We start from the raw sequence: 7,117 nt of genomic DNA, 5'->3' as shown, positions 1-7,117 counted from the left end.
TTTTGACTTTGTGGTGGTGGTAACTAGTGACAACCAACTAGTAGCCTTCAGTCGCGGGGCTACATTTGGGACCACCAAAACAGCGGGCTCACACCCTCATAGCGCAATGTGGGAAACGTAGTTTCTTAGCTGACAGATATGCCCGGGAGAGGGAGAGAAAACAACATAATGATTATCAAAATATACATGTTTTATTTACCGTGCATTGTTTAATTGTTATTAGAATATTATCCATGAAGCAGTGTGCAGTCAAACTGATCACTGAAAGTTTCCAGCAGTCGTGGGATGGTTTCTTCAATATAGAGATCTCACCCCAGTTCTTGACTGAGGGAGGTGACACCTTTGCCAACAATCCCACAATGTTTTCAAACCAGCCCATATCTGTGTTGCAGTTGAGTGCCAATGTTATGTATCTCCCACAATGGATTCCTGAAAGAGGAAACATTTGACTGTGATATCAAGCATGACACATTGTAGCCCTGTTGGTGTAAACATAGCAAAAAAAAAGGTTATTTAAATCAAGGGTTAACCTACCAACATATCTTGTTGTTTCCAAGACCCCGGTGTCTGGGGAGGAGGATGCTTTTAACACATACTTCCTGAAAAGGTTGAAGACAGTCCTCTCCAGCTCAAATACATACCATTTCACACTTTTGTTGAAGCAGCCCAAGTTGATTATTGGGTAGCACACCAACTCCCCTGGGCCATGGATAGTTATGAACCCTCCACGGTTGCTACGAAAGAATTCAGCACCAAGGAGTTTGAGTCTTTGCTCCTCTTCGAATGGTGAATGTCTAGTTCTAATGGTGTAGACTGGCGGGTGTTCACACAGTAGCAGAGCATTGTGCAATTTGTCTTTAGAATCCAGATGTCTCCTAACATAGAGTTGCTGTACCTGTAATGCACGCGCATAGGAAATACGAACCAACTGGATCACTTCAGCTGCTGCTGTTGAAGGGTGCATTTTTTATGATAATTGAGTGTAAACTCCCTTTTCAATGTTTTCGATAGACAGGCAACTCCAAGTTTCTATTCTGAAGGACATAAAGTACAGTAGACAATGCAGCTCGCATCTTTCACAACGAACTTTGCATCCTTTGCCTGTGTTTGATCATGCCTGGCTCCATGATTCAGGGTCTCCAGTGTCGAGATCTCGTAGATGGGGGGCTGATATGTTAAATCGCTAGTCTACTATTGTTAAATTGTCATCATCACTTGTAGTCTTTGTTACATCATGACATCCACGCCACGGGCGCAACCATATTGGATTCGTTATTTTATCTTTAGTGGCAGTTCAACCAGCTGAGTGGTGCGTCATTGCCTCCACCTGGACCGGGTTGTAACCCGAAGCCTTTCTGTTATGAGGCAAAGAGGGTCACATTACTGCCCTCTAGTATTTCACTGTTCGAACAACATCAGAGAGAAAATGTCTATGGAGCCCCCTCTGAATACTTCCCCCTTTCCCCAAGGTAGTCTGTTAGGCCTATAGTAGATTTGTGAAAGTTAATGGAACCCCTTGCTTTCACCCATCTGTCCAGTTAGGTCCAGGATATGGAGATAATTATACATTGATTTCATAAGTACTTGAACCAGGCCTGGGCATTGGGGGTAGAGGTGGTATCTACCTTCTTGTCAATTTCCCGCCATCTACACCGACCTGAAAAAACAGGACTGGTAAAAGCATATGCCAGGTAGGATAAGGGCATTTCACCTATCCAGTATTTTTACACAGATGAAAGGAATGGCATGAGGGAGTCAAATTAGATTATTGTCATGCAGCCCTGATAAGTTCCTTGAGTGTTTAAATTTAGTGGGGAGACATAGAGTGGAACCAATTTTTTATTTCACTAGTAGCTCTGTAACATTATTCAGACAAGAGCAAGAAGGGCAGGTCTAGGAATAGGCTAATGTAAGTACACATGATACTATTCAATTCCAACATGTACTGTCCACTGGTCCCTATGTTTCAGGTCAGTTTTATTAGGTATGAAGTGCACTGTAACTGCCAGATCTTTTGTTGTTGTTGTTGTTCTTTTATTTGACTTTTATTTGTACTTTGTGATCCTACAATAAAAACAAAGTAAAAAAAACAAAAAAAACACAAGCTCTGACTCATGACTACTGGTCTTATTAAGTTAACTAGGACTGATTGCAAAGAATAGGCTAAACCTGAGAAACTGTCATATTGCAACTACTCTAAAGAACAGTCAATATGAGCAAATCCTCATGAAATATCTCTGCACAATGCTCTTGGTGCTCCTCACTTTCTTGGCCATTGCATGAAAGTCTTGAAAACTATCCACTTGTGAAGCAGACACGATCAGAATTACTGAACTGATGATTGATTCATCTAGCTGTAAAGTTTTTCAGTGATATTTTGCTGTTTAGTTTTACCACAGACCATCATTTGCATGTATTTGAACCGTTACAAACCTGTAAACTGTGACACTATTTATAGTTGCTCAGCAGATACATTTTCTCTGGGGATAAATATGTAATTTCTATAAACATCTAAGAACCTATTTATAATACCGTACCTACATTTCATGAAAGTGTGAAAGGTAATTTAATCAAATTAAGATACTTAGAATTATACAAAGGCAAACATAAAACGAGCTGTTTTTTAAATGACAGGTGAAGTAAATGATGCAGCTGCATGCTCAAACCACAGCGGGGTCTGCCTGAAACATGAAATAGTTGTGTGTGAGTACTATTTCAGCCAATGTTATAATGCAGGTAGTTCATTAGGGTCACGTTGCAGAAGAAAATGTTCCATATTTTCCATACCGTCCTCGTGTGGAACATTCGTGTTTAACGACTAAACATCAAAAGTAACTAACAAAGTATCAGCAGTCAGACAATATCTTCTTTAAGTAAATCAATCAAATCTTTATTAATGCAATTGCAGACAGAAGTTAACAACGGAAGCACATCACGTATGTTTCAGAGTAAGTTCCGCAAAATAAAAAAGGTTAAAGTTGCTTTAGTATAGTTGCCGTCAACCCCTAGTGATGTAACTGCCTACGTCAACACCTTCTACTCATGAGACCAAGCCCATACATATACAGTTCTAAAAACTTGCAGGAGAAAACAATAGTCCAGTGTTTTCTAAGAGCTCAGCAGTAATTTTCCATTCAAGTGTGGCTTACAGTGGTATGTCTGACTTGTCTCTTATCTATTTACTCCCCTGCAGGGGTCTGTGTCTATGTGTCTCTTTTAGCCTTGAGGCGCTTTCTCACAGACACCCTGTTTTGACTGCAATGGCTCACACATCTGCTCAGACCGTTTCTGATAAGAGGCAGAGACTAGAAAAGAACTGTGGAACAGTATTAAACCTTATAATGCATATATTGGTAATCTGTGGTCCAGGACCCTATAAATGTAGTGGGGGAGGGTCTTATAGCCCTTCTCCTTCTATTAATACAACATAAGCATGAATACATCAATCATTTGGTGCAGCCCATATCATGACCCCAAGGTGACCCCCACCAATCCACCCTTTGAGACTAATTAGTCTCACAGTTTCAATCATAATATTCTCCTCTGAAATCAAACAGATTTGGCAAATCACCCGGATCCATTTGATCCCAGGGATGGCCTGCTACAGGGAGAAACAACTCGTGATGTTCCTGGTGGGGTGGTGGGGTGAGTCTGTCTATATTCCCATTCCTCCTGAGTCCTGGGAAGAACAATGGGATTAAGAGAAACCAGAAATGCACCAGTCTCACCTTCAGCACAATTTGTATCAGCTTCCACCAACACCATCACTCCAGCATGTTCAAGAGCAGTTACAGTGATTTTCTTACAAATATAAACAGCAGCCAACATCACCAAACCTCCTACAAGTATAGGAGTAAACAATGAAAACAAAGTTAACATAACTTTCCCCATTACATTTAAAAATTTAGCATTAAACCAGTCACCAATTTTGCCAAAGACAGATTTTTCCAATTTTGAAAGAGTTTTTACTAAGATCAGCAATCTTATCAATTATCGCAGTCATATTCTCAGAGGAGTCAGGGAGGAGCATAACACAATTGTCAGGATCAACAATACCTAGTACGTTACAGTGTCCTCCTTCCTTCGCCAAAAGATAATCTAAAGCCAACTCATGGCAGCCAAAGACTGCTTTTAGATTTTGGACATCTAATGAGAGTTGGCTAAATCCTCAGATCGTTAAATTCATATGGGCCTGTAAAGAGTAGGTTACATTTTTTACCCACTTTCCCAGGACAGCCACACCCCAGGTGACTGACATACCAAAAATCTCACCCGAGAGTAGGACATGACCATAGGCTTCCTGGTTGTCTGGGATGAGTCGTTTGGCGTGCTTCAGTTCCCCAGAGTTGGTTTGACCTGTCTCATTGAAAAGGTTGGTGACCGGAATTCTTAAACATTTCTGTTCTCCCCAAATAACAACATCCCCCCATCCAGGAGGTAAAGTGAGGGACCCCTTGTCACTGCATACCCACATCCATCCAAAAGGTGCTCCTCTATCCTGGAGAGATGTCACCTGTCACCTGATGCTGTAAGTCTAACACACTAAATTCCCCTTTAGCATAGTTTCTCCTATCACTATACTCTTCTCTCAGTTGACCCATATATACACGGCAAGCTCTAGTATCTCCCATATCTTCCTTCCCATCATTACAAAGACACAGGGCAGGGGTTGACTTCGGGCTTAGGGAGGTCAGTATGGGATTCATGCTCAAGCTTCCATGTCCTAACAATTCTATCCACGGGTGCCTGCTGGGATAATGACACAGTACAGAATGGGTAGTTCTTACCGTGAAGACTGACTCACCTCTCCCGAGGCGAGTTCTAGGCCATAGAGGGATCTGCCTGTTTCCTTCTACCACATTAGGTAAATTTGCTCCCTTCTTGTGACCAACTCAAAATACATGTATCCCATAATCGCCGGGTAACCTCTCAGTTCTTCTCCCAAAGAAGAGTCCTGTGGTCTCCTTTCGCCTAGTAGGTTGTTTCTCATTACCTCTCTGCATAAAGTATAAAAACCCACATTCAAAATCCGTCCTTCTCATAGGCTCAGCCTGACTCCCGAACAGCTCAGTGGTTGATGTAGGCTATTTAAATACTCAAATCTGGGTTCCTGGCCTCTTCGTCTGATTTCCAATTTTTCTCACCATTTGTATCCATTTGTTGTTTTCCTCAGATCCCCCAGGGGGTCCCGTGGTTGCACCCACAAGGAGACCCATGGAAAGGATGATGGGGAAAAACAAACCACCAGACCCGGTGTAGTCTCTGTTTCCTAGTTATAGAACCTGCGTGTGAGTGTGAAATGATGTATCCTTCTTCTGCTCATTGGCTAGAGCCTTCTTCTTCATCTTTCTTTCCGGCCTTTTGGTCTGGGCCCTCTGCTACTGTCCTTTAGATCAGACATCCTTCTTCTTTGGACCTTCTCGGACCATCTGGCTCGAACCTTCTTCTTCAGATGTTCTCGGGGACTTGCCCTCCCTTCCTCCCTCCCTCCCTCCAGTCGCTCATCCATGGCTTCCACTCTGGGAGATGCTTGTAGTGGGAGAGATGATGCCAGCCGAACCTCTCCGACACTCGCAGGGCTGTTGGTGTCACCTGGAATGGACCCATCCATCGTGGTTGGTTCCATTTTTTCCATTTTCGCTTGTGAACTCTGATTTTCACCCAGTCTCCAACGTTTATGGGAAGCTCGTCAGGGTCTTCACCTGGGTGAACCTTGTTTGCTTTCCTATGGGCAGAGTGGAGAGACCTGACAATAGAGGTTAGTTCTTTCAGGTACTCAATGTGATCACACTGTGCCTCAGTTATGTCTATCTGTCGGTCAGTCATAGGTCAAACACCTGGTGTGTTCATGGGTCGTCCTGTTAACATGTCGTAAGGTGTACACCCAATACCTTTGTTAAGGCTGCTGCGCATTTTCACGAGGACAAGGGGCAAGCATTCCACCCAGCTCATTTTTGTGGAATGACAGGCTTTTGCAAGCCCCACTTTGATCTTTTGATTAGCCTCCTCTGTAATCCTGTTACTTTGCGGGTGATAGATGGACACAAACTTCTGGTCAACACCCATCATTTGGGCCACTTTAGCATCCACATCTCCTATGAGATGGGTGGCATTGTCTGCAGGCAAAACCTCAGGCACACCGTACCTGGGTATAATTTCTCTGACTAGCAATTTGGCAACTGTTCACGCATCGCAGTTGGTGGTGGGAAATGCGTCCACCCACCTGGTGAACCTGTCAATTATCACCAGGCTGCATCTCTTTCTTTCTTTTCAATCTACCATGTCTATGAAATCCATAGCAAGGTGGACAAAAATATCCTTTTGGAGTTGGGAACTTCCCTGGTTGCAGTGGAGTTCCCTTGTCTATGTTATATAACAAACATGTCGCACAATGGTAAATTAACTGTTCTTTATGCTGATTCAAATTTGGGCAAAACCATTGGGCCGAAATCTTCTCCACATATCCCCCTTTGGCGAATGGCTCACACCATGAGCCAATCGACAAATAGTAGAGATCATGGTTGATGGTATAAAACAGGGCATGCAGACAAAATATCAGCCTGCTGCTGTTTCTCAAGATCAGTAGTTTCAGATGACACAAACAACTAAAAATAGAATGCATGTGTGTTACAACGGGAAGCAGCCAATTTGACCTCCTCATCAGCTATGCTGTTACCAATACCAGCATAATCACTCCAACCCGCGTGTGCCTCAACCTTAACAATAGCCAAATTGTTAGGTTTTCGGATAGTTTCAATCAACATAAGGTCTGTTTTTAATAGGTGTGTCTGTGGTATTAGTAAACCCTCTTGCTCTCCAAACCCCACACCATGACAAACTATCCCCAATAGCACATGCTGAGTCTTAATAAACAGTAAGTGCCTTTCATGCCCCTAATTCACAAGAGATAACAATTCTGCCTGTTGCGCTGATAAATATTCTGGTAAGGGCTGTACAATTTTTATTTCTCCTGCAATATCTACCACAGAAAAAGCAACATGTTCCTTCCCTGTGCTTTGATCTATATAAGCAGAACTATCAACGAACAGCACCATGTCAGAGTCATTCCTGGGCTGTCTCGATGCCCCTGTTACTGTTACTTATCACCCTATCCTCG

At 42.8% G+C, this 7,117-nt stretch overlaps 1 pseudogene; it reads right to left on the bottom strand.

The window, feature by feature from the left end:
- Positions 1 to 209: 209 nt before the first annotated feature.
- Positions 210 to 1,198, bottom strand: LOC115142121 (octanoyl-[acyl-carrier-protein]:protein N-octanoyltransferase LIPT2, mitochondrial-like; annotated as a pseudogene).
- Positions 1,199 to 7,117: the final 5,919 nt, after the last annotated feature.

Source organism: Oncorhynchus nerka, linkage group LG14 (assembly GCF_034236695.1).
Source record: "Oncorhynchus nerka isolate Pitt River linkage group LG14, Oner_Uvic_2.0, whole genome shotgun sequence".
NCBI classification, from domain to species: Eukaryota; Metazoa; Chordata; class Actinopteri; order Salmoniformes; family Salmonidae; genus Oncorhynchus; species Oncorhynchus nerka.
The sequence above is the reverse complement of the archived record's forward strand: the minus strand, read 5'-3'. Positions and strand labels throughout refer to the sequence as shown.